The sequence below is a fragment of the Mesocricetus auratus genome, unplaced genomic scaffold (genome assembly GCF_017639785.1).
Source record: "Mesocricetus auratus isolate SY011 unplaced genomic scaffold, BCM_Maur_2.0 Super-Scaffold_100008, whole genome shotgun sequence".
NCBI lineage: Eukaryota > Metazoa > Chordata > Mammalia > Rodentia > Cricetidae > Mesocricetus > Mesocricetus auratus.
This window is the reverse complement of record NW_024429192.1, coordinates 32,909,577-32,937,074: the sequence shown is the minus strand read 5'-3', so window position 1 is coordinate 32,937,074 and position 27,498 is coordinate 32,909,577. Positions and strand designations below refer to the sequence as shown.

Genomic DNA, 27,498 nt, shown 5'->3' with positions numbered 1-27,498 from the left:
AATTAATTCATAAAATGTTTTCTACACATATTATAGATATAAAATAATATTAACATACATTACTATTTAAATACATTTGTGTGTTAGGCCAAAATCTAAATGTCAATAATTGTATTTTAACATTGATATTGAAATAGAATATACTTTAGATCTATAAAGCATCCATAATTAGTTAAAAAATCACCATATTAATTATAACATAAAATATGTTTTAATTGGATTTCCCTTAATTTCTAGTATAAAGCAAGGTATCAAACTAGAGATGATTTGGTTACATTTTCAAACAGCGTATAAGGATGTTGTTTGTATTATAATACGAGATCTAGGGAAAAGAAATATAGTATTAAATATGTTTATACAGAGCAGAACTTACTAAAACAGTGAGGACTGAGAGCTTAAATGCTCTTATTTGTTCAGTTCAACTTACAGAAAACTTGAGTGAACTTTAGAGTTCAAAAACTATTCAGTCACCCATAACATGAATGAAAGTAGCCATAAGTTGAAATAATATAATTGTTGTTTCTTTTCAGAATTAATGCAATAAAGTCAAATAATGATGATGAGCTTATTTCACAATCCTGGAAGCAAAAGTAATACATTAAAGCTATGACACTGAAATGCCTGTTTATTTCCTGGCCTATGTTCTCATATTTCCTTTAGGAAAATGGTATTTTTATTTTTATTCCTTTTGGTATCTGTAATCACCTATTTTAGTTTCAGTTTCCTTTTTTTCTAGGTAACCACTCTTAGCATATGATTTTATACAAATTTTATTAATACTTACTACATTTAAAAAATTAAAACAATATTATTATTATTTAAAATATATCAATTCCCATTTGTGGGATGATCAAGATAGAATAAAATTACATTTATTCAATATTTGGTGTCAACCAGTAAAGTAGAAAACTACTGGGAACATCTTTCCACCTAACAAATTCTAAACTCAGTTCAAAATCATGACTAGCTGTGCGGTGGTGGCACACGCCTTTAATCCCAACACTCGGGAGGCAGAGGCAGGTGGGTCTCTGTGAGTTCGAGGCTGGGCTGGACCGACAACCTCCAAAACAATACAGAGAAACCCTGTCCTGTAAAACCAAGAAAAAAAATTCAAAATCATGACTAATAAAATAAAACAGATATCTTGAAAACTTATGTCTGTAAAACAAATTATCACTTATTAAGGTGGTAACTTACAACTAAGATAAAAAATACCCATATGTGTTAATATGCATGTGTTAATAAAAGTTCTTGAATCCCCCATGGAAGGTTGCACACTTCCTGGGGAGCAGAAAGGGGAATGAATAATGGGTTGGTCCAGGGCAGGGGAGGAGGGGAAGGAGATGGAATTGAGATTGACATGTAAAACAAGTTTGTTTTTCATTTAAATTAAAGGAAAAAATAAAAATTAAAATTAAACATAAATATATAACTTCTCGAGTAATAGGCATAATCAGATTTAATCAAAGTGGATTATCAAAACCAAAAATGAAAAAGGAAGATTAAAGCTTTAAGGTAACAAAATCGGAAAGAGATTGATATTAACTTGTAATTCATTATGGATTAAAAGGAAGGCTAAGCATCTATCCAATCAAAGTAAGATATTTCATTTGCTAACATGTATCTTATCAATTCATTGTTTACAAATTTATTTCTTCATGCAATTAAAAGCCATTAAAAGGGAAAATAATTTTCATATTTCATTAGAGAGACTGTCATTAGCTTACTTTTAGCATGAACATTGGGGAATGAATATGTGATTTAATGATAGAAACTTCTGTGGTGAAGGTGTTCACAAACATTGCAGACACTTAAATAGAAGAATTTAGCACTGAATAATCAGAAAACATGGATTTGAGAAATGGTAGTGAGATGGATGACTGATGTTTACAGTTATGCAAGGGATGTTTTCAACTATTTTTTTTTTTTTTGGAAAGAGAAACCCTTAAAGGCTGGAATGTTAATTATCTTTTAAATCTGAAGAGATACATATTAAAACAGAAAATCACCACAGCAGTCTTATTTTTACCAGGGTCTCAAGAATGTCTGTTCCGTGTCAATTTGCAGAATGAAGCAAATTCTAAAGGACTGAAAGATCTGGAGATGGAAGAAATCAAGCAAACCATGAAAATGCTTTGTTTCTTAAACAACAACAAGAACCTCACTTAATGAGAAAGCTTTTGGAAGCTTTTGAAACGTAAACCAAGCAGGTTTCTTTCCAAGCCAAATGCATTTTGCTGATGATAGCAAGGGAAACTTTATTCTCTGTGATTTATTGCCTGATAGACTGCAATGGATGGAAGGGTTTTTGTCTACACCAAGAGGATGAATTGAGATCCAGCTGTGATTGGGATTTATGGAGGTTTGGGAGGTGGTTCAGTCATGGGGTTGGATCTTGTTCTTATGTGGGCATGGATTTCCTGTTGTTGATCCTTAGCATTCTATGGAAAGGAGAGTGGATCATGAAGGTGATATGCTGATGAGTTCATAGACTATGAAGAGGTGATTTTTATATTGCCCCTTGATCTTTCTCTCTTCTATTGTTTATTCCTCTCCTTAAATATATCATGATGAATGCAGCTTTCCTCTTCCAATCCATTCAGCTATGTTTCTGTCTTCCACTGGCCTGAAAGCAAGGGATCCAGATGAGTGTAAAGTGAAAGTTCTCGACCCTTGAGACAAACAGGCACCCACTTTTTGGAGCTGTTTTTCTCCGGTAGTTACACAGTGATATAAAAGAGCCTCAACTTTACATGAAACAAAGAGGACCCACGTAAAGAGATTCACTTCTCATTTCTACCATGAGAGGACACAGTGAAATGTAGACTCATGGACAAGGAGCAGATTGTGACGTGCCACCAAAAATCTACCAGCTCATGGAACTTGCAGTATGTAAATCTTCAGGATTCATTAAAATATGTATTTATAGATAAACCCACCCAGTCTGTGAATTTGTTATAACATTCTGTACAAAATTGTACAGGTACCATAGCAAGAAAAACCTGACATATCATAAATGCTTGTTTGTTTTCTTTCAGGGACAGTATCAAAGAGAAGCATACACAGGCAGTAACTGATGGAAGCAACTATTTCACACTACATGGAAAATTGTAATTAATTTAAAAAATGATTTCATTTGTTTTTATTGTTTGGGAATTTCAAATGTGCATGTGTTGATGAAATTCATCCATCTCATTATCTCTACTCCATACTTCCTAGTTTTTTTCCATTCCCATCAGTTTACCTCCCAACTTCATGTGGTCCTTTTTATTTATTTTTATATTTATTTTAAATTTTCTTTTCATTTTTCATACCAACCCCAGTTTCCCCTCCCTCCCTTCCTCCAGTTCTGCCTCCTGCCACCTCATTCCCCATCTACTCCTAAGAAATGGCAAGGCCTCATATGGGGAATAAATGAAGCCTGGCACATCAAGGTTGGTGAGCTGTCTGTATGGAGTCCATTCCCTATGGTGGGATGCTTTGCTCAGCCTTGATGAATGGAGGACTGGCTTGGTCCTGCCTCAGCGTGATGTGCTTCTTTTTAGACTCACTGTGTCCATTTAGCATTGTCAGTATTTTTATGCATATCAGGCCATCCTTTGTACATGGGCAGCCTAAAAAGAGTGGCATTCCTGAAGAAATATCTCTTCCTGACCAAATTGCCATTGATTGCCAAAGGGTTCTCATCACTCACACAATGCTTCCATGCTGAGGGAGGGAATGAGAAAACAGGAGGGAGGGGAATCTGTGGTCAGGATTATTATATGAGAGAAGAGTAAGAGAAAAGAAGGAAAAGAAAGAGAGAAAAGGGAGGGAGGGAAGGAAGGAGGGAGGGAGGGAAGGAAGGAGGGAGGAAGGAAGGGAGAAAATAAAGAAATATCACTTGGCATAAGATGTTAAAAAATCCTGAAAAGCAATTCTGCAACATTAAGTAGACATACAGAACATACACCATCAATTAGTACATGAATAGCAAAATCATTGTTTTTTTCAAATATGTTTTTGCTACTTAATGTTTACTATACTGTTATATAAGAGTTTTAAGTATTTTCTAAATTATTATTTTCTTGATCCCAAGAAAAGGGAAATGTCTTCATGATTAGATAAAGTATGATATGAACACATTGTGTATCTTGGTATGAGGGAGGTACCCCTAAAATGATAAATTAAATTTATTTATTGATATAGGATCATGACACAGAGCCTTTAGAAACTGATCAACACTAGATAAATCTTCCAAAAGGTAGAAGTCATTTATGATATTGAGTTCTTTACATTTTCTATCAATTAATAGCTATCAATTAGTTAATTTTAAAAATTAAATATATCTTATAATATTGTGACATGACAAAATTGCACAAATACAGTTTTGCTAAATATTTTGAATAGTTTCTTTAACAAAAAACTTGTCTTGTTTAAAAACAAATGCCATATCAAGTTTTGTTGTCCATTAGGATAATATTTAGTATTCTAGTAATCTTAAAGATTTCATTACCCATTTAAATGTCCTATAGTTTTTTTGTCCTTAGTAGTGCAATAGATTAATTTGTCTCTATTACCAAAATAATTTTAAAGTAATTATTAGAGTGAAATAATTAGATGATTTGTAAAGATTTTTGTGATTGTTTTGCATTTGTTGTTTCTTTTATATAAAATTTAAACACACTGTCAGAAGTGCACTATGACTTATTCACTCCTTTTCTTCTTATATAGTGAACACAAAGAAAAGATTTCTAGTTAAACTTAGTTGCACAAAAACTTACAGCAAAGTAATTTGTCAAGAGAAAGGAACACCAGGGAATGTGTTATAAGAGATGGACGCCTGATTCCACTTTGGCCCAAGGCATGCATTTTTATAGCTAGGAAGTTTTAAATAGTACTTAATACCTAAAATTATTATAGTCAATTATAATTGCTTTTTCAATAGGCTCAAGAAGATAGTTTCTCTTATTGAAATAGACATAAATATATATTTAAAAATTCCCTAAAGCTAAATTAAATGAAGTGACTAAAGGAGTCATTTTTAAGCAAGAGACAACATTCCTCTGTAGACAGAATTAATGTGGTTATGAATTTCTATGGAAGTTATTATCTTGTCACAAAATTTAATTGAATTCTTCCTAAAACATTTTATTAGATATATTATTTTCAGGCATGTAAATGTAATTCTTACTCTTAAACTGGATTCTATGAACTTTAATCATTTCAAAAAATATTCTTAGTTTTGAAGTTCAGGAAACTACATTTCTCCTAGTATAGAGTAGCATATGAAATTTGATAATATTTACTGCTAATTTTAGTATAAAAAATCCATGCCATTTCATTTTCCCTGAATAAATACAGAAATTTATTTACTGAAAATGGCCTTTTCCTATTGTTGTCTTTATATTTAGGAATGATGTAGCAGGGTGAAGACTGTATGCATTAGATTTGGTTTTATGTAGCAGGGTGAAGACTATATACATTAGATTTGGTTTTGTGTAGACTATATTTGCCTTATTTTATGAATACCAATTTGACTAATTTATTAATGTAGTACTTCTTCTTTATATATTTATTTGAATTTACAACAAAAATTTATTGTGGAAATCATTAAATCCTTTGTGTAATATTCTAACATAAATCTCTTTTTTAAAGATCTGTTGTTAGAAATAGACTCAAATAAGACCGTGAAATTAAATGTTGAATGAAAAGTCACACATGACATTTGTAAACCATTAGAGTTATTTGGTAATCCTTAATATACAAGCTAGAATCTACACATTTTGATGAGCAATAAAAGTTTAAAATCTGAATGCATGCATGAAAAGTAAAGTCATTGCCTTTTCTTATTAATGTCTCCTAATGAAAAAAATAGCCTTCTGTGTTCTCAGCCATAATAGATCTCACTCATGTCAAACCATCTCTCCTCTCCTTCCTGGGATTCTGTGTGGTTCCTTTAGATGCTGCTACATGCAATTTTTTTCACCAACATTCAGTTACTATGGCAAGTCTTTTGTGACCCAAACAACACCACTATGTTGGTATTAGCAAAATAAATGAATGTTATTTTAAAGACAAAGTATGGAAAAACAGCTGTTCAGTTGCTCCCTACTTTTGTAATGATGAGAATTGTCAATTATCCTATGTCTTCTTTCTCTCTCCCACAGATAAGATTTCATTTCTTCCTATCTCTATTCAGACACCTGTTCAAAATGTTGATCACTTTCCAAAAGCTCTGTTGTCTCAAGATCATAAGTCAATAAATTGATTTAATTTCTCCTTGTAGATGTCCCTGGCACCAAGTAAATCAAATGTGTTAACATTCTTTATCTATTCATGAAGACATATATTCTCTCCATTTTCTTTTTGAGACAAAAATATTTTACACAACTTTTGGAGCTTGATTTATATCATTTAAGTAATAAATTCTTATAGAATGACATTATTTAAAACTTTATTGATTAGAAAGCATCTTTAACATGTCAATTATTAAAGGTATGCATTATAACACTTTGTATCTCTAGAGGCATAAAAATGTATATACAAACATGGTGGTGGCTATTTCATCCCCAGAGTTATTCATTGTCTATAAAACATGCTCAAATTAAATGAAATAAATGCATATAATGTTCCCGAAAGCAGTATTTGCAACAAAATTCATACATGTTATGTTAGCCTTGTAATTGTTGCTATACTGTAGCAATCCTGATTTATCAAATACGTCATAGATGTGACATGGAATCAACACATACTAGAATAAGAACATAAAAGTTTTAATGCTAATGCCTTAAGAGAGATTCTGGGAATAGATACCATATTTCATATATTTGTTTGTTTCCTTATCTAAAAATGAGAAAATAGCAGGCAATTTTGGAAAAATTTAAAGATATAATTGGAATGATAATTGAACAAAACTTGTTCACTGGATTTTTAGAACACATCACTTCCCATTCACACCATTCATAGAAATTCCAAAGTCTCCATGAAGAACTAATGAGTTTCTCTATGAATTCCCTAAATTACTTCATATACTACTTACAAAATACATAAGGCTCTTAAATGATGCCTGATATTAACCATAAATTATAAATAATCATATGATTAATGTAGTGTAAAACCTAGAAGAATGTTAAGTAAAAACTGAGTTTTTGTTTCCACCATTAAATACTCTTACTAACCTTTCTTTTCTCTTACTTTTCTATAAACATGGTGTATGTTAATTCTTCACATTGTTTTGGCTTTTTTCCACAACAGCCATGAGCTGGGCATAGTGGTACATGTGTATTTCTCAGCTCCTGGGAGGCTGAAATAGAAAATCTATTTGTGGCCTATGCCAGACTTATCTATATAATGAATTCTAGGCTGTGAAGTCCTAAAAGCCTGTCTCAAAGAAATCAAGCCTCTCTGACAAGCCAAAAATTATCATCAACATTTACTCATAATAATGGTGCCTGAATTTCATATCTAAATACTCTTAGCTAGAAATGAATTAAATTAATTGTCAAGAGCTGGGATTTCTCTCCATGCACTGACAAAAGGCCCAAGTGTGTATTTTTGCTAATCAGAAATTTGGTTTATGATTCACCTAACCCGCATCTTCTGTATATTTCACAAAAGAATTTACATGGTTTTCAACATCTTCAGGATCTGTCCCATTAACAGAAGTGTCTGTGGGAACATGGCAAGGTAACTTTATTTTAGAGTGTTTATCAATTTCTGAACATTCCTGGTAAACAAGAAGATTCTTTATCCTTGTCTTCTTACAGATAAATATATCATTTCGTTTTATAGGAAACTTTCCACTAAACCCTGACTCTGCTAAAGTCATGGTGAAGTATACAAACACACAGAACCACATTTAATTAGAAGGGCTCTCATGCTACTTCAGAAACATTAAAACTAACTTCAAGAGAAGACACTAATTTGTAAGCTGGGCGTTGGTGGCGCACGCCTTTAATCCCAGCACTCGGGAGGCAGAGGCAGGCGGATCTCTGTGAGTTCGAGACCAGCCTGGACTACCGAGCGAGTTCCAGGACAGCCTCCAAAGCCACAGAGAAACCCTGTCTCGAAAAACCAAAAAAAAAAAAAAAAAAAAAAGAAGACACTAATTTGTAGACATTTTTAAGTGCTATCATTGATTTTCAAGTTGAAATCTTGAAAGATTTCATTTGAATGAAAATATTTTATGGCTATTCTCTTGCTTATTTTAATATTTTTTAGTTAAGTTTATTTATTTGGGTGGGAAGATTCACTCTAAACCTGGTCAGATGGAACTATCCAGGAATTAGTGTGTTTGGGTCTCAGAATCAAGTAAAAGGAGCACCAAAAGAAACATTGGTCTTTGCTAACAGCCTGAAGATTCAGTGGAAATTTGCCTCAGATTCTGGGTGTCATAACTTCCTCAAGATGATGGACTATGCAAATTCCATTGAAATATAACAAAATAATACTTGTTTTCCTTAAGTTCCAGTGTGAGCTATTTTTATAGCATCACGACTAGTAATGGTATGCACACTACAGTAAAATAATTTACAAAGAATTAAGGAATCAAAGTATAAATTAAATAATGCTGAATCGAAATGGAAGTAAGGTATTAAAAGAAAACAATATTTTTCTGTTAACAATAGTTATAATTTATATAGGCCAGCAAGTCTATCTATATACATTGGTGAATAAGAAAGATACTTAGTGCTTACATTATTAAATGTAGCAAACATAAACTGGCAATAGCAAAAAAGTAAATAAGTAAGAAAGAGATAAGGAAGTAATGAATGATGAGTTGAATTTATAATTTCTGAGGATGTGACATTTGAATGAAGAGTTGGACAAATTGTAAGTCAGCAAAGAAAGAGTATAGTAATATATGAGAAGGTTTAAAGACAGAAGGAAAAAACCAGGAAAGAACAGTGCCAACATGATGTGGAGTGATGGAGTCTGAGTCCTAAATGATAATTTTGAGTGAATTGTTAGGCAGTCTATTTTGCAGGAATATTGTGACTGTTGTGGGGACTGGGGGAAAAGGTCAAAAAATGAAAAAGAATTTAAAACTGTTAGGACAGGACTAAGATGGTAGTAGTTGTTAGTAACTGGCTGGACAAAGCATGCTTTGTGCTGTTAGAAATTAATCAAGAATAAAAGCCTGATGTGTTGATACTGTATATAAGTCTAGTACTGCTATTATTTAAAAATCTATGTGACCAGAGCAGAGTTTCATGTCTAGTCATACATTTCATTCCCACCAGTGATGTCTATGAATTTGTGGAGGGCATGTTTAACATATTTTTAGAACACAAACATGTAGAAAGATAGATCTTATATCAACATAAAATATTTACAGGCATGCAGAGATATCAAGGGCTGGAGTTACCTCTCTTATTAACTGTTAAGCTACTTATGTAACTATATAAAGCATGAACACTGCCTCATGGAAAAGAAGGAAATAAGATTGCATGTAGGCAAACTCCCACAGCTTAATAACTACAGGAAATTGTGCTCAGATACACATATATGAGCTCAGTAGTAGGATAATGTCCACCATGTTAAGACATCATAAGTCAAAATATTTTAGTTTCTCACTTAGTATAACACTTGAGTTTCTTAAAAATCTGAGATTTATCACTTTCTCTATCATGTTATTTCATCTATTCAAATAATATACACTGAATACCTTTGAGCCACAGACACTGTGAGAAATATTTTATCTTTTAAGACAAGAGAAGTTCTAGATATCTGCAGATACATGCAACTATCAATCCGCATCAAGAAAGTTTCTTTTTGAAGCAAGTAGAGGTTACTAAGGAGAGCTAAAACTGGTTAAAATACAGAGAACAAGTTACCTTGGCGTATTCTTCCCAATTATTATATCTATAATGCAAGCTCTAAACCCAGGTCTCAGGGAACTGTGAGGAAGAGGAGGTAAAAAGATTTGTTTAAGAGTCATAGAATCAGGATGACTTGACATGGAAGGTACACAAATGAAATCTCAATAATATTCCTAAATAAGACTTGTATAATGGCATTAGTTAACATGCCATTGTATACTGTGGAGATTTCACAAGTTCCCATCTTGAAAACAGGGATGACTACAGGCCATCCCCAGGGATGAGAAACCCAATAGTTTATCCTAATCCCTGGTAGTTATCCATAAACATATATACATGAATACAACATTATATAGATATATATAGATATATATATAGATAGTAGGCTTGATAAATATATATGTATATATACTTGTATGTTTTTATATATAATGTATTTTGAAAAAACATTTAAAATATAAAGATACTGTAACATTATTGAGACAAATTATCATAAAAATATGTCTGCCATAAAAATCCACATCTCTCAGCAATAGATATATACTGCTGAAGCCATAAAGACTTAACTGAATCAATAACCAGACTGAACTACTGTTTGATGTCTCAAAAGCTTCCATTACTTTACAAAGCTTTGGAAACTGTATTTCTGGAACCTAGCAGATTAATTCCAACAAAGCCATCGCCTTAAACCATCCTTTCATCTCCAGCCCCAAAATAAACCCAAATAGCTTTTCTTTCAAGTTTATTAACTGTTTACAAGAATAAGAACACAGAGAAAATTGTTTTATTTGTTGAAGAACTTTTAAGAAGACTAATAATTCTCCTTATGAGCAACAATCCTCTCACTCACCTAATCTTGCTCTGTGTTGCTTTAACTCCTCTGCATTCACTACCCACGATTTCCACTGATGGATACCACAGAAGATGAAAAATGAAAACTAAAACTGATAAAACTTGAATAAAAGAATTTAAATACAATTTAACTCTGCTGATGCCATGTGAGAACTAATTCAAAAGTTTCCAAAAAGAATAAATTATAAAAGCATACAATATAATATTTAAGCTCTTTAAAAAGTTACATATGAGGGAGGGGGGAAGGGGAGTGTGGGAAGAGGGGAGGGAGAGGGAACTGGGATTGACATGTAAAACAAGCTATTTAAAATTAAAATAAAAAAAATTAAAAAAAAAGTTACACATGACCAATGGGATAGTTCAGTGGATAAAGGAAATTGCCATAAAACGCATTAAATGTGTTCAATCTCAATGATCCAGATTGCAGGAGGGAAGAACAGATTCCTGCAAGTTTTTTTTCCTTAACCTGTGTACTATGGCACATAGAGTTCTACCTCTTCTTTAAAAAATACATAATAAACAAATATATAAATTAATGTAAAACCTAATTTAGCTGTAGTATTATATAAGACAATCTGTTGAGAAAGAGAAATCACGATAAACAACATGCAGCATTATTTAGAACTAGGATTATTAAATTTTACTTCTGTTATATGTATATATATGACAAATAAAATTCCACTAGAGTAATAAGGCTAAATTTGTCTTTGAGTAGAATTATGTTTAAACATGTATGGGCTTACAGAATAGAAAGCTGAGAAAAATAGAAAGTTTATCTTTTTTTTGGGGGGGTTGGTTTTGTTTTTAGCATTTTATAATCCAAATTGAAGCATTTTAGATACCAGCATGAAAAGTGCAGATTATTTCTTCTCAATTCTGTATCTTTTAAATTTTTTTATTTTTAAATTTAAATTAGAATTAGCCGGGCGTTGGTGGCGCACGCCTTTAATCCCAGCACTCGGGAGGCAGAGGCAGGCGGATCTCTGTGAGTTCAAGGCCAGCCTGGTCTACAAAGTGAGTTCCAGGACAGCCTCCAAAGCCACAGAGAAACCCTGTCTCGAAAAAACCAAAAAAAAATTTAAATCAAGGTTGCTTCACATGTCAATCCCAGTTCCCTCTCCCTCTCCTTTCCCTTCTCCCATACCCTCCCACCAAACCCCCTAACCCCCACCAGTCCCCACACCTTTCCCCAGGGAGGGTGAGGCCCTCCATGGGGGGTATCCATAGTCTGTCATTTCATCCAGGGCAGGGCCTAGGCCCTACCCCAAGAGTCCAGACTAAGAGAGCATCTCTCATTGTAAGATGGGCACCCAAAGCCCATTTGTATGCCAGGGATAAATATTGTTCTACTACCCAAGGCCCCAAAGATTGCCTAGTTTGAACTGAGAGTCTCCAATGCTATATTATTCAACATATATATTAATTTATTTTGTTAAATCACATAAACTGAATCTAAATTCATGATAGATCTGCTAAAATGTTTCAAAACATTAACAACATAATTATTAATTAATTAAAGCCAAGCTAAAACATGTAAAAAAAATCTAATAGTAATGAAACTGCACTTTCACTAAATCTTTAACTAAAATTGTCAATGCAAATATACAGTGTATCCAAAGGGCAGTATGAATATAAAAAAAGATGAGAAACATAAGATAATGGGTGAACAGTAGAATGAGAGCATCTCCACTGTATGTTATCTATAGGTAAAATCTACATATTGATGCCAGGAGTGAATTGATCCTTACTTGTAATTCTTCCATGATTAAATCCTTCAGTGGGTTCTGTAATAAATAGCATACATGACAGTCTCTTGAAAATAATCAATACTCAGAAAAATGTGTTGATATTCTGTTTGGCTTTAACAAATAAATCTTGTCTGAAGATCAGCGTCTGGAGCTAGCCACTAGTTAGCCATAGATGCCACACAGTGGTGGCATATACCTTTAATCACAGCTCTTGGAATGCAGAGGAAGGCAGATTTCTGTGATTTCAAGGGCTACACGAGACTGATCTAGTCTAAAAGACAGAGACAGGAGGTGCTGGCTTACATATTTAACCCCAGTACTTGGGAGTCACACGCCCTTAATGCCAGCAGTAAGAGGTGGAGACAGAAGTGATATGAGTAGACAGATACATAAGGCGGCAGAAGACAAGAACTCATTGCATTCAGTCTGAAGATTGCTAGAGACAGGAATGCCCACTCAGTCTGAGGATTGTGTCGAGGGAAGAACTAATGGCTAGCTACTCTGCTTCTCTGATCTTTCATCATTTACCTCTATAGCTGGATCTGGTTTTTTGTTATGAAGACCTATTAGAACTCATGCTAAGAAAATATTAGCAAATAAAAGCAAATAAGGTTCCTATCTTAAGTATTCACTTTCAAGTAAAATTTTCACTACTGTTTAATAAGATTAACAAGAAAGTGTTAAATGTATCATACCAAATGCTATAATAATATTAAAAGAAAGTCAGGATCATTGCTGATAATATAATGTTAATTAAAAATTTTCAGATTTCTCATTATGACCTTTTGCAATAGTTTATTAAAATCTCCAGGGCATGGGGGCACTAAATCATCTTTCTCATATTACTAATATAGGGACATTCTTTACTATTTCATTAAGACTCCATTCCTCTCTGACCCAAAATTCTAGAAAACACTTACTTGGAGATTCATATTTTCAAATCTGTATCCTATCACATCATTTTTATAGAATCCTAAGTATTTTCTTCCTTTCTCATTTTTCTATCTCTTCTTTATATGCATTGAACCATTTTTTGTACTATCTTTATTTGACTTATCTTAACTTTCTAGAGAAAGAATGATCATAATGACTATCTGTAGACTAATTGATTGTCCTAAACTGACTTATGATTCTACTATGCGATCTAAGGCAGGTACCATAGGAAACTAAGACAAAGAACAAGACGTATACGCAAAGTTTGAAAGGCACAGAGACATCCTACATTATCTAATACAAGGTATAAAGATACATGGTTTGTCAAAGTACAAAGAAATCCTAAAGTACCATGAGTATGTTCAATGAAATATAAACTTTGAATTTCGAAGCAAATTTTTCTTAGAAACTGTAAATAACTAAACAATTGATATTATCATACTAGCAAGTGTACCTTAGGATTTCTGTGTAAGATTATTATACATAGTTATAACAGGAAAGGGATATGTCTGCTACACTGTTGAGGTATCAGGAATGTATTCACCTATAAGATATATAATGATTATTAGGATAAAGAAGATACTGGTGTTCTAGTTTTCTTTCTATTGCTGTAATAAAACATTTGTTCAAAAGCAATTTGGCAAGGAAAGGTTTCATTTGGCTTACACTTCCAGGTCACAATCCATTATTGAAAGAAGTCAGGGAAGTAAATCAAGGTAAAATTGAAGAAAACCCACTGAATAGTGCTGTTTATTACCTCAGGCATATGGTACCTTTTTATCTGCAGCCCTAGACACCCAGCCTAATAAAGTTACTACCCACAGTCTGCTTGGCGCACTTATGTCAATTAGGAAAATGCCCCCCCAAGGAATAATACCACAGGCCAATCTGATGAAGTCAGTTCTTAAGTTGAGGTCCTATCTTCCCCAGCAATTCTAGTTTGCATCAAGTAGACAGTAACAACTGTCCAGTACATTGACTCAGTGTATGTGCTGTTTGATCACAATTTTTTACTTTATGGGTAAAGTATAGATTTTTATTTGCCACAAGCTAAATGCATGTTGTAATCCTACTTAAAGTGTGTGTGTGTGTGTGTAAATAAATATAGAAAATTAGATCATGCATTTTAGAAAGGGGACATGGAGAGGTTAGATGAAACACAATGTCTTTATATATGAAATCTTTAAACTATAACTATGGAGGGTAGATGATATTAATGTTGATCCTCTAGAGATTGTGATAAATATTTGATTTTGCCTTAGTGCTGTCTCCATTTGAGTCAAACAATTCTGAGTCCTGGTGAAGGATCCATCTGGACTTAGCTTCCCATGCCACATGCGATACCACCATGTACACCATTTCATCTTTAGCATCACACTAAGTTTTATTTGGTTATAAACCTGAATTTATTTCAGTCTATATGCTTTTTGGCTAGTAGCAAGTGTATTGCTAACTATTTGTTATCAAAAGGGAATGCTGAAAATTTTTAGCCAAATGGTTATGAGAAGTTTGTCATCTTTGTAAATCATGTGTAAATTAGTTCTGCTGATTAAATTCAGCTATCCCTATCCTAGCATCTATAGAAATACAGTTGTAAAGAACCTTCACATAGCCAAAAAAAGAAAAAGCTCCTCAAACTCCTCTCTGTACACAAGGATTTGGTGTCTGTAATTAGTAACTATTTCAATCCTATTTAAATTATTGAATTAAATTATGAGACTAAAAACAATTCTGAACTTCTATGAAGTGTTCTTACCAAGAAAACCTTAATAGTCTCTCTAAAATTATAGAAAGATTAGAATTGCTATGAAGCATTGGCAATATTTTTAAAAATTCTTAATGAGCATATATACAAATTTAAGTGTTAAACACATCTTACAAACATCAGAATGGATGTTTAAATATTAATAACCCATTTAAGTATTAAAATAAAAAATATACCAAATTACAGGTGATTTTCTCTGAAATAAAAATGACACCCTAACGCTGATCTGTGAAGCCTTCTGTCCCCAGCTTTACTACAATTTCCCGGTCTTTCCATTTCATGTAGACTTCCAGATTGCTTTTCACAGCTGATGGTAATGAAGTTTAATGGGTTTTGTTGCTTGGTGGTACTATTCACAATGCCAGCATTCTGCATATATTCATATGGCCACCAACAATTTTCTTTTTCATGTTTCCAGTGTTCATTTTTCAGTGGAATCTCTCCCAGGTACAGCCGCATTTTAACATTATTTTACCACTCTCATCTTACTGATGGTTTTCTTGCTCTGTTAATATAAGTATGCAAGGCCCAAACTTATCTCTTTTGCATGCTTTTGAGCCAGTAATGCTTAGAGTATCTATTATACTATAGATATCCAAGATGAGCTGGTTGACTCAAAACGAATGCAATAAGTACACATAGGTGGAATATTCCAGAGTCTAATGTTTTCTGTCTCTATTAGACCCAGTTAAGAAGAGTGAGCTATTGATCTTGGAAGAGTTTCTACAACCACCACTGTACCTAATGAATATAATCCCTAATCCCTAACAATGGGCTAGATGTGGCCAGAAGCATAGCCAGATTCTGAGAACTGTTATTCCTACTGTAGCCACTGATGTTTGTTCACTTATATCTCTCATTCTGTTCCCAATCCTTTTTCTAATACATTGAGGAAACTAAATTACTATTTTAAAGTGTCTGTGAATAAACTACAAATATTTGTATTGTATTGGATAGCAAGGATAATATGTTGCATTAGAAACAGCTTTCTGATACATACCTGTCCACTTTTACAGTAAGTATACCCATCCTTCACATTACAGCAATCACATGAAAAGGCAACACACATGAGAGACGACCACTGCCCTTATTCTCTCTGTGATCTGTCCATCTTTTTCACCATCTTTCTTAGTTCTGACATACCAAGTTAATGTATTAAAGCAATGGTGCCTTTAGCAAAACCAACAGTCCCTGGGTACACTCTCTATGATGCCCTGATACTCACATAGATATTTGGCCTAAGGTCAATCATATCTGTATTATTTCTATGATTTGCTGCTATGTGGTGAATTTAGAAGCCATAATTTTGCTTGCAAAATAGTACTCAAGAAGTCAGAATCTTCACTGTTACCTTTGCCAACAGAAAGTTTGTTACCTTTCCCCCACCATCCTTATAAAAGGAAAGACACTTTGCAATCTGTTTAATACAAAAGGGTTACTGCACCTTCTTTGTGACTTAAAGTTCTAAGTTAGTGGAGTGTATTTTTTCTTTAGGGGTTAATATTAGTAGCCCCATCCTCTTAAGTTGTCTACATTTAAAAATTACAAAAATATTAATGAATATCATCCAAAACCTTATTGAGTCCTTAAACATATATAATATTAAAGAAATCATTTCCTTCCTTAGTGTTTTTTTAATCTAGTCTAGAATCTAAGATACAAATTAAAGTACCATCATATAACAAGCCATAATCAAATATATTACTATGATGCTATCATGTTTTACATAATTAAATATCTATGTTCAAAGAATTACTTGGTAATAGTTGAACAATTATTATGTTAAATTTCCTCCTTTATGCTCATGTAGTTCGAACCCTTGGTCCCCAATTGTCTTGGAATATTGTAGAACTTTAAACGGGTTTCTTATTTGGAGAAAGTGAGCCATGAAAAGTTTTCATTGAGGATATGATCCAGCTCCACCTGTGGCCCATCATTCTATGGTTTCCTTATATGGCCAGATAGAAATTTACTTCCTCCCATTGACTTAACCCTGTGCCATTCAAGCCATGGTTTTGTTCCTTCCATGATGGGGAAACTCTTAAACCTTTTTCAGCACATTTAATCATGATTAGAATAGTAAATCATGATGTAAAAAAAAGTATATTATACTGTGCAAGTGGTAATGAAATATGTTTATATATATACACTCATATATATAAATTATTAGTATGCTCACAAATAAATGCATATAAACCCCTGTATGTTGTCCTTTCCTGACAACCAATATATGCACTATTTTCTTGTGAACATGCATAAATATTTGCAACTCCTTCTAGCTGCATAATTTATTTTGATTAACTAAACATGTTCATGGAAGACAGTACTCAATCTCTTGACTCATGGGAGTCACAGATATTAACAGACTCCTGTAGACAGCACTAAATATCCTCAAAGTTGAGGTTAAGAAGAGCAAATATAGAGACATCCTACTTAGGGTTGAATGTTTGAAGGAATCTCACTCTCTGCATAATGTCTAGTTGTGGGAATTTGTATTTTTCCCATATGCTGCTGGAAAGAGCTTCTCCGATAATGGTCAAATCTATGACTACAGTAGAATGTCATTATGAACCATTTTATCACTGTGTTACTATTATTTTTACACAGGTAGTATTCAGTTTTTACCTTAGATCCCTATGGTATCTGGTCTCTATGAGTTCCAGCTCATGGTGTGGGCCTAAGTCAAACCAGCTATTGGTTATTCCCACAAGAATTGTGGCACAAATGCCCCAGCATATATTGCAGAAAGGACACCATTGTAGATCAGAGAACTTTAGGCTGGCTTGGTGTTTACATTTCTCTGATGGATGCCTACAGAGTGTCCTCCTGTACCAAAGATAATATAAGGTAGGAGTGAAGTCTCTGTGTAAGCACTAGCTTTAGTTCTCCATGTTCAACGAGTTATGTAGGTCTAATGGGACACCTTTCACAAATAACTCTAATGATGTAATCCAAACTAAGTACTGGAAGCTTCCTTTGGTGAAAAGAGATGACCAATTACTTGGTGATTTCATTTACATCATCTCCATTCATGTACATCTTTTAGGACATCTCTACTATATTAGGTTTTCATACTAACCCTCAAACACCCACTAAGTTAAGTGTCTTTGTCCACATTCTTTCCCTCAAACCCCTCTCTCCTTTGCTTCCTCATTTGATCCTCCTATGCCAACATATCTCTTATAATAGATGATCCATAATTGTCTATTATATTTCCCTTTCCTTTCAGAGATCAGCGCACACCATGGAAGAAGAAGCAGAAAGAATGTAAGTGTTATAGATGATGGAGGACACAGGCAAACAGGGGCCTCTAAATCAAGATAAGAAAAGCTTCTATGATTGCAAAGAATCAAAACCAGCATGCACAGGATATGCATATATCTATACTAGGTTCTCTGTGTGTATATATATATTATGGCTTCCATTTTAGTGTTTTTATGGGAATTCTGAGTATGTAAATGAGTGGGTGTATGTTTCTTGTGACATCTCTTGAGTTCTTTTTCTCCTGTTAGTTTGTCTTGTACAACTTTAGTTTGATAGTTTTGTTTTATTAGATTATATTTGATCCTGTTATATTTTATTACAGAAAAACAAGTAACAATTATTTGTCAGGATTTGAAACAATTGTTTTTGTTTGATTGCTTTCATTGATGTTTTTCCTATCCCACTGTAGATAACAGTGTACATTGATTTTTATCTCATACTATATTATCTTTAATCTATTTAACTACTTGATTTTTTGGGAATTGTTCTTCTGTGTTTTGACACATTCTAAATATATAGCCTTTGTTATGGTTTTCATAGCCTCAGAGATCTCACTACCAAACTCAGTAGTCAGAATGATAAGGACAGTTTGATTGCAAGACTGGTGGTTGAAGAAATGCTAAAAGATCTGCAGGGACCTTCCTAATACTAAAAAAAATTCTATTTTTCGATCTTTAAGGATACAAATCAAGACTAATTTTGTAATTCTGGAATTCATCCATACCTACCATAAGGGATCATATATTCCTTTCCAGCAGATGGATATAGTGGGAGACAGTTTTGAGCTCCTTTTCAGGCAGAGGTTATATCTCCCAAAAGTAGTCATAAGGAGACGGATCATTATTCAGCTTTCCTACAAAACTGTGAAACTACTCTGTGTTAGACTAGTAGGGTAGAGAGTGAGGTCTAGAAGACTTTACATCAGGTTCCAAATTAGTTTATTAGAAAAACCCACAGTCAAATAGGAAGATTGGAAATCCTCAACCTGAGGCTTATTATAACTACCCAGAGTCACAGGTGCTACAATTCCAGTGTCTGAAGATGATTAAAATGCACACCTTTAAGGAGAGATTTAAGAGACAAGCAGTACATGAAGTTGTGCATGAAGAACTACAGGGTCATTGCCAAACTGTTTTTATGAGGCTATAGTTACCTTGCTTCCCAAACAACAAAAAGATACAACTAAGAAAGAAAAGGAAAACTCAATCTCCATCATGAATATTGATGCAGAAATACTCAATAAAATATTGACAAATCTAATCCAAAAACACATCACGAAAATCATCCACCATGATCAAGCAGCCTACATCCCAGTGATGCTGAAAAAGCCTTTGAAAAAATCCAACAACCCTTCATGATAAGGGTCTTGTAGAGAAAAGGGATAACAGGAACATACCTAAACATAATGAAAGCAAGCTACAGCAAACAAACAGACAACATCAAACTAAATGGACAGAAACTAAACGCAATTCCTCTAAAATCAGGAACAAGACAAGGTTGTTCACACTTTCTTCATATCTCTTCAATATTGTACTCGAAGTTCTAGCTAGAACAATGATAAAACAAAAGGAGATCAAGGGGATACAAATTGGAAAGGAAGAAGTCAAACTTTCATTATTTGCAGATGATATGATAGTTTACATAAGTGACCTAAAAATTCTACCAGGGAACTCCTACAGCTGATAAATATTTCAGCAAAGTGGCAGGATACAATATTAACTCAAATAAATCAGTAGCCCTACTATATACAGAGGATAAATGGGATGAGAAAGAAATCAGAGAAACATCACCCTTTACAATAGCCACAAACATAAAATATCTCGGAATAACTCTAACCAAACAAGGGTAAGATCTGTATAACCAGAACTTTGAGTCTTTAAAGAAAGAAATTAAAGAAGATACCAGAAATTGAAAAGATTTCCCATGCTTTTTGATAGGTAGAATCAACATAGAAAAATTGCAATCTTGCCGAAAGCAATCTACAAATTCAATGAAATCTCCATCAAAATCCCAGCACAATTCTTCACAGACCTTGAAAGAACAGTACTCAACTTTATATGGGAAAACAAACAAACAAAAAACAGAAACCCAAAACAAACCTGTACAATAAAGGAACTTCAGGAGGCATCACCATCCCTAACTTCAAGCTGTATTATAGAGCCATACTCCTGAAAACAGCTTGGTATTGGCACAAAAATAGACAGAACAATGGAATCAAACTGAAAACCCTGATATTAGCAGACATAACTGCATGCTGACATGTAAAAGATTACAGATAGATTCATATCTATCACCATGCACAAAACTTAAGTCCAATGGATCAAAGACCTCAACCTAAATCTAGCCACACTGAACCTCTTGGAAGAGAAATTGGGAGGTACCCTTGAATGAATTGATACAGGAGACCACTTCCTGAACATAACATGGGTAGAATAGACACTGAGATCGACAATTAATAAATAGGACCTCCTGAAAGTGAGAAGCTTCTGTAAGGCAAAGGACTCAGTCAACAGGGCCAAAATGGGCCCACAGAATGGGAAAAGATATTCACCAGCCACACATCTGACAGAGGACTGATTCCCAAAATATACAAAGAAATCAAGAAGCTGGTCACCCAAACACCAAATAATCCAATTAAAATGTGGGGTATAGAACTAAATAGAGAATTCTCAATAGAGAATTCTAAAACGACTGAAAGACACTTAAGAAAGTGTTCAACATCCTTAGTCATCAGGGAAATGCAGATCAATATAATTCTGAGATACCATTTTGCTCCTTCTAGAATGCTAAAATAAAAAACACCAACAGTTTATGCTGGATTGGATGTGGAGAAGAGGGAACATTATTCCTCCACTGCTGGTGGGTGTACCAACTTGGACAGCCACTTTGTAAATCAGCATGGTGGTTACTTGGGAAATTGGGAATCAGTCTATTGGTATACCAATCTTAGTCATATACCCAAAGGAGACACATTCATACAACATCTGTTACACTATGTTCATAGCAGCATTATTTGTAATAGCCAGAATCTGCATGCAATATAGATGTCCCTCAACTGAAGAATGGAAGAAGAAAATGTGGTATATTTACACAATAGAGTACTACTCAGCGGAAGAAACAACAACAACAACAATCTTGAAATTCACAGTCAACTGGATGGTACTAGAAGAAACCATTCTGAGTGAGGTAACCCAGTCACAAAAAGAAAAACATGGCATTTACTCACTCATATATGGATATTAGACATAGAGCAAAGGATTACTAGCCTACAATCCATACCTCCAGAGAAGCTAAGAAGCAAGGAGGACCTTAAGTGAGACATACATGGTCCCCTGGAGAGAGGAAGGGACAAGTTCTCCTGAGCAAATTGGGAGCACGGGGGTAGAGGGAGTTAGGAGAATGAGAAGGGGAGAAGAGGAGGGGAGAGGAGGAAATGAGGAAGCAGGAAGATTCAGTCAGAGAAAGAACAGAGGAGAACAAAAAAGAGAGATACCATAATAGATGGAGCCATTACAGGTTTAAAGAAAAATCTGGCACTAAGGAAATGTGCAGAATCTATAATAAAGACCCCCGTCTAACAATCTAAGAAATAGAAGAGAGGCTACCTTAAGTGCCCTTCCCCTATAATTAGATTGATGAGAACCTTATATGCCACCATAGATCCTCCAATCCAGTAGCTGATGGAAGCAGAAACAGACACCAACAGCTAAACACTGAACTGAACTCCTAGAATTCAGTTGTAGGGAGGGAGGAGTGATAAGCAAAGGGGTCAAGACCAGGCTGGAGAAACTCCACAGAAACAATTGACCTGAACATGGGGGAGCCCATGGACCACAGACTGATACCTGGGAAACCAGCATAGGAGTAACCCTGACCCCCTGATCATGGGTGTCAGTTAGGAGGTCTGGACAGCATATGGGGCCTCTGATAGTGGATCAGTATTTATTCCTAGCATAAAAATGGACGTTGGGAGCCCATTCCACATAGAGGTATACTCTCTCAGCCTAGACACATAGGGGAGGGCTTAGGCCCTGCTCCAAATGATGTGATAGACTTTTAAGATCCCCCATGGAAGGTCTTGCCCTTTCTGGGAAGCAAAAAGGAGATGGGATAAGGGGCTGGTGGGGAGCAGGGGAGGAGGGCAGGGAGAGGGAACTGGAATTGTCATGTAAAACAAGATTGTTTCTAACTTAAATAAAAAAGAGAGGGGAAAGAAAGAACCCCATGTAGTACATACAGCATTATTCAATTCAAAGTCTTTGCTGTGCAAATGACCTCCAAACTCCTATGCAATGCTACACACAAGCTCCTGTCCTCATATAACCTTGTGTTTGAACTACCAACATTTTTATTCCACACTCTAGTGTAGTGGCACAGATTAAGATACAGGTGACTTGGTTAAATATAGGTTAATTTTATTCGAGAAGTCACTTACATAACAAACAGATGACCTGTAAGTTCCAGCTACAAAGATCCACACCCAGGTTGTTCTCCATGACCTGACCATAGCTAACAGCGTCTCCTGGTCCCCAGAACAAATACCACAAGCTCTGGTACTCACCTATGACCATGCCCAATTGAGTGTGGTCAGAGCCACAGGTGAGTCTGGGTGGATCTCTCACTACTCTCTAGTTCCTGTTTGGTAACAGAATTTTTAAAAAACTGAGTTGCTTTCTACTTTTTTAAAAACAAAAGACATTAAAGACACAGGAAGTACATGAAGGAGGAAGAGAAACATGGGAGGAATTGAAGAATTTAGAATAGGGAGTGGATTTTATCAAAACATGAAATGAAATATTCAATAAAAATAACAAAAACTGTTTCATATCACTAAAGATCATACTCTGTTAAGCTAAACATTGCCTTGCTTGCTGGCTAAAAATCATAAAATTCCAAACCTTATGCAATCGACATGATCTTACCTTGTTTTCAATTGTAGCCAAATATGTAGAAAAAAACCCAACACTGATTACCATTTCCTGTGTGGCCACGTTGTCACATTTATCCTCAACCTGTTATGTTCATGTATTTTAGATCAATGATTCAAAATACAGCAATCCGTGGATATTCAAGTTGTTCCCATTTTCCTGCACAAATGTCTTCAGTTTTGCATAACAGTTACAGGACTCTGTAATGATGTCATTAATCACCTGTTCTTTCAAATGTTTCCTCTTGTCCTCCCTCTCATGAAAAGCAATTCTTTGAAATCAGGCTTTGAAGTCCGTGACTGACAGAGATGAATAGGATACATCATTGTACTGGCACATGCCAGAACCTGTTCTCCTGGTAAAATCACTCTATGTGAAACTTCTTATTCACTGACTTTCTGCAGAGTACAAGGAGTGTCTTCCATGCCTGCTGCCACAGCCATGCTCCCTGCTCTCTAGAAGGCTAGTCTGCTTCTTTCCCACTACACATGTACAGGTTGACAGTACCTGCAAACTTCTGACTTTCCATCTGCTCATTTATTCTTTTCTTTAACTTAAGAATGAAAAGTATATTATAACTTTCAACAACTCCCAGTTCTAAATGATACTCAACAAAGTGAAGTGTAAATGAGTTTGCAGTAATTTTAAGTCAATAATAGTAAAAAAGAAGGTGAGATCAGGTACTAGTGAGATTTCCAGATATCTACAAGGATGACACTAACAGGCAAACTTGGCAATAGTGGAGAGGCTACCTTAAATGCCCTTCCCTGATAATGAGATTTATGACTACCTTATATGCTATCCTAGAACCTTCATCCAGTGGCTGATGTAAGCAGAGGAAGACAACCACAGATAAACACTGAACTGAACTCCTGGAACTCAGTAGCAGAAAGGGAGGAGTGCTGAGTAAAGGGGTCAAGACTGGGCTGGTGAAAAACAGAGAAACAGCTGACATGAACAAGGGGGAGCTCATGGACACCAGACTGATGGCTGAGAGGTCAGCATGGGTCTGATCCAGACCCCCTGAAAGTGGGTGTCAGTGAGGAGGCCTAGGCAATCTATGGATCCTTGGGTGAGTAGATCAGTATTTATCCCTGGTATGCAAATGAACTTCAGGTGCTCATCCCACAATGAGGGATGCTCTCTCAGCCTGGACACAAGGGGGAGAGTCTGAGACCTGCCCTGGATGAAATGAAAGATTCTTGAGATCCCCCATGGAGGGCCTCACCCTCCCTGGGGAGCTGAATAGGGATTGGGTTGGGAGCTGGGGTATTGGTGGGGGGCAGAGGAGGAGTGGAGGGAGCTGGGATTGACATGTGAAGCAAGCTTGTTTCTAATTTAAACAAAAAAAGATAAAAATTAAAATTAAAAAAAGAATACTAAAAAAGAAAAAAAATGGTACTTTTACCCTAAAGAATTGTCATCTCACATAAAGGAAATAAATAATAAAATAGAAAATAAATCAGAATTCTTTCAATGATATTCTGATAAATTCTAGGTTATATATAATTTTTTGTGTGTGTGTGTGTCTGTATTTTCAGTAATATAAAATAATGGCCATAAGAGAATAAAATTTAATCATACATTTATTTTAAAGTAAGGAGGTAGTAGCTTTTGCATTTTCTCCTGAATTACATATGCAGTTTCTACCCTTGGTAACATTTGCAGCACAGACCACTCTGATTTGCATAGTGATCTCATTAAATTAGAAGCTTCCTTTTCATTAGTCTAATGACTTCAAACTATTAGCCACAGCTAAGAGAAATTGTATCTTGCCATTTCTTGCTTATGTTGAGGCACATTAGAGAAATAATTTTCCCAATTACAAAGAAAAGATGAATGGGTTATTAAATAGTTAGCAAAACTGAATATTTTGTTTACACTTATTGTGCCTGAGTAATTAGTAAACGATCTACTTCAATCTCAGAGGAAGCCAGCTTGCAGAGTAATCTATTTTATTTTCTCAATATATCTGGAAGAGAATGAAAAAAATAATATCACATAAAAACACCTGAAAGATCACCAGGATTTGACACGAAATTATTACACATTTTCACGAACTTTTTTAGGAATTATGTGAAAGCCAATGGAGCACATATCTACACAGCGAGGTAGGATTGCTTTCTCAGCTTAGGAATAAAACCACAAATATCCCAAATCTCTTCTTTCCCTATTCTTCTTTGTGTTATATTTCATAGTGCTACTCCAGATTTCATGAAGGCATAATCATTCATAATAGCACGTCCACTGTTTATTACAAAAAACTAAAAGATTGAAGATAGGGAAACACTATCTTACAAATTCATAAGCACATAACTATGTCATATTTTCATATAATGTTTCTATGTTTAACTCTCCAGAACTTTCCAAATACTCCTTAGTAAAGGTATACTTATCAAATCAGACATTCACCTTGAAAAAACATATACTTAATAAGAATTATCAATCCCAAAATGAGCAGATTATATCTCTCCTTACTACATTGCTGTCTTAAAACATGATTGTAAGATATAAACTGATGTTGTTGGAAGATTGATATATTGACATGTAAAAGGATTCTATGTTCTAGAAAATGTCATATCTACTTAATATCTGCAAATGAGACCTCATTTTGAAACACAGACAATAAGTGTAGCTGAATTAAGATCATACTAAGTTAGAGAATGAGCTAAGTCCTATCACTGAGTCCTACCATAGCCTTGTGAAGACAGAGACACAGCTAGAGAGAAGATGGCCATGTGAAGATACAGGAAAAAGGTGGAGAAGTACCTGTTGTGGGAAGAGAATTACTCAGAGCACAAAGAGACTAAAAGTGATAACTATGGGTGCTTTTCTGAGTCTTGAGTGGAGGCTTGGTCTTGATTACACTGTAATTTCAGAAACTCTGTCTCTATAACTTTGAAACAATTCCTGTTGTTTTAAAACAAATATTCAACAAGTTATCTGTAATTTGGCATATTAACCCTGGGGATATAATATATATTATAATGTAGATTTTACTAGGTTTTTACTTCACCTGTCATAGATAATTAAAAATATATATCAATTATATTTCTCTTGTTTATACAAAAGGCTTCATTGATCAGTTCTACTACTTATGAAATTCATTCATGAATATATGACAAGGGGAATAAAGGAGTTATTCAGGATTTCGCTTGGTAACAGTGACCCTGAAAAAGGGAACAATTGTAGTTAGGTTCAAGAATAAAGGAAGGTGCTGGAGTTTAATTTTCAGTACCCCTCTCAAAGGCTTCTGAATGTTGAGAACTTGGTAGCACTGAAAAGAAGTTAAGGAACCTTTACAAAGCGAATATAAATAGATTTCCAGGGATAGACCCTTTCATGGAATACATGGATGCTAGCTCATCATATTTCTTTCCTTCCTAGAGGTCCTGAGGTGAGACATCCCTATATCATGCATCCTGCCATGATTCAGTGCTTCATTCCAGTTCAAAAGCAACAATAGGTTAGCTAATTAGAGACTGAAAGATCTGAAAGACTGATATTGTACAAATTTCGCTATTGGAACAGCAATCTGACTACTACATAAGGACGGAAATGATGATCTGTGAAGCAATCCTTCACGTTTCTGTATACTAAAATAGATTTTGGTAACATCAGTCATAATTCTCCTACTTCACTAGAAATTTGCATTTTATCCTCAGCACACCTTCCAGTGCTTAAATCACAGTTAAAAAACATAAAAATAATTATTCATATAGAATCAATTACTATTTTTTTAAAAAAGTTTAAATAAGAAATACTTTAAAAATAAACTTCATGTTTGTCCTTTGACTTGGATGTGTACCTCCCACAGTTACATGTACCAAGAGCCTGGAACCTACAGAAGTCCCCCTGGGATATGTTAAACAGATTTTATAATTAATACCTTAGGGGTGGGATCCTTAGTTCTTGGAAGCACATTGTGGTGGTTTGTACCATTCTTTTTTTAAGAGATGGAGGTTTCCTATTATTATTTTCTTGAATCTTAGTACATGACATAAATTGTTTGCCCCATGATTTTCTCTCTAATATTGATCTCTGATGCTCCTATTAGTAGCAAAAAAGAAGAAATGAAATAAAGGGAGGAAGAAAGAGAGAAAGAAAGATGAGAAGTAAGAAAAAATGACAACAGAAATAAGCTGTGAAATCTTTGACTAAAACTTTCAGAACTGTGAACTAAATCAATCTTCTCTCTTCATAAT

General features: G+C 34.6%; 1 protein-coding gene across 2 annotated transcripts in view; it reads right to left on the bottom strand.

Moving 5' to 3' along the window:
* Nucleotides 1-27,498, bottom strand: part of Epha6 (EPH receptor A6) — an 863,593-nt gene that overhangs the window by 750,118 nt on the left and 85,977 nt on the right. The window lies entirely within an intron of this gene.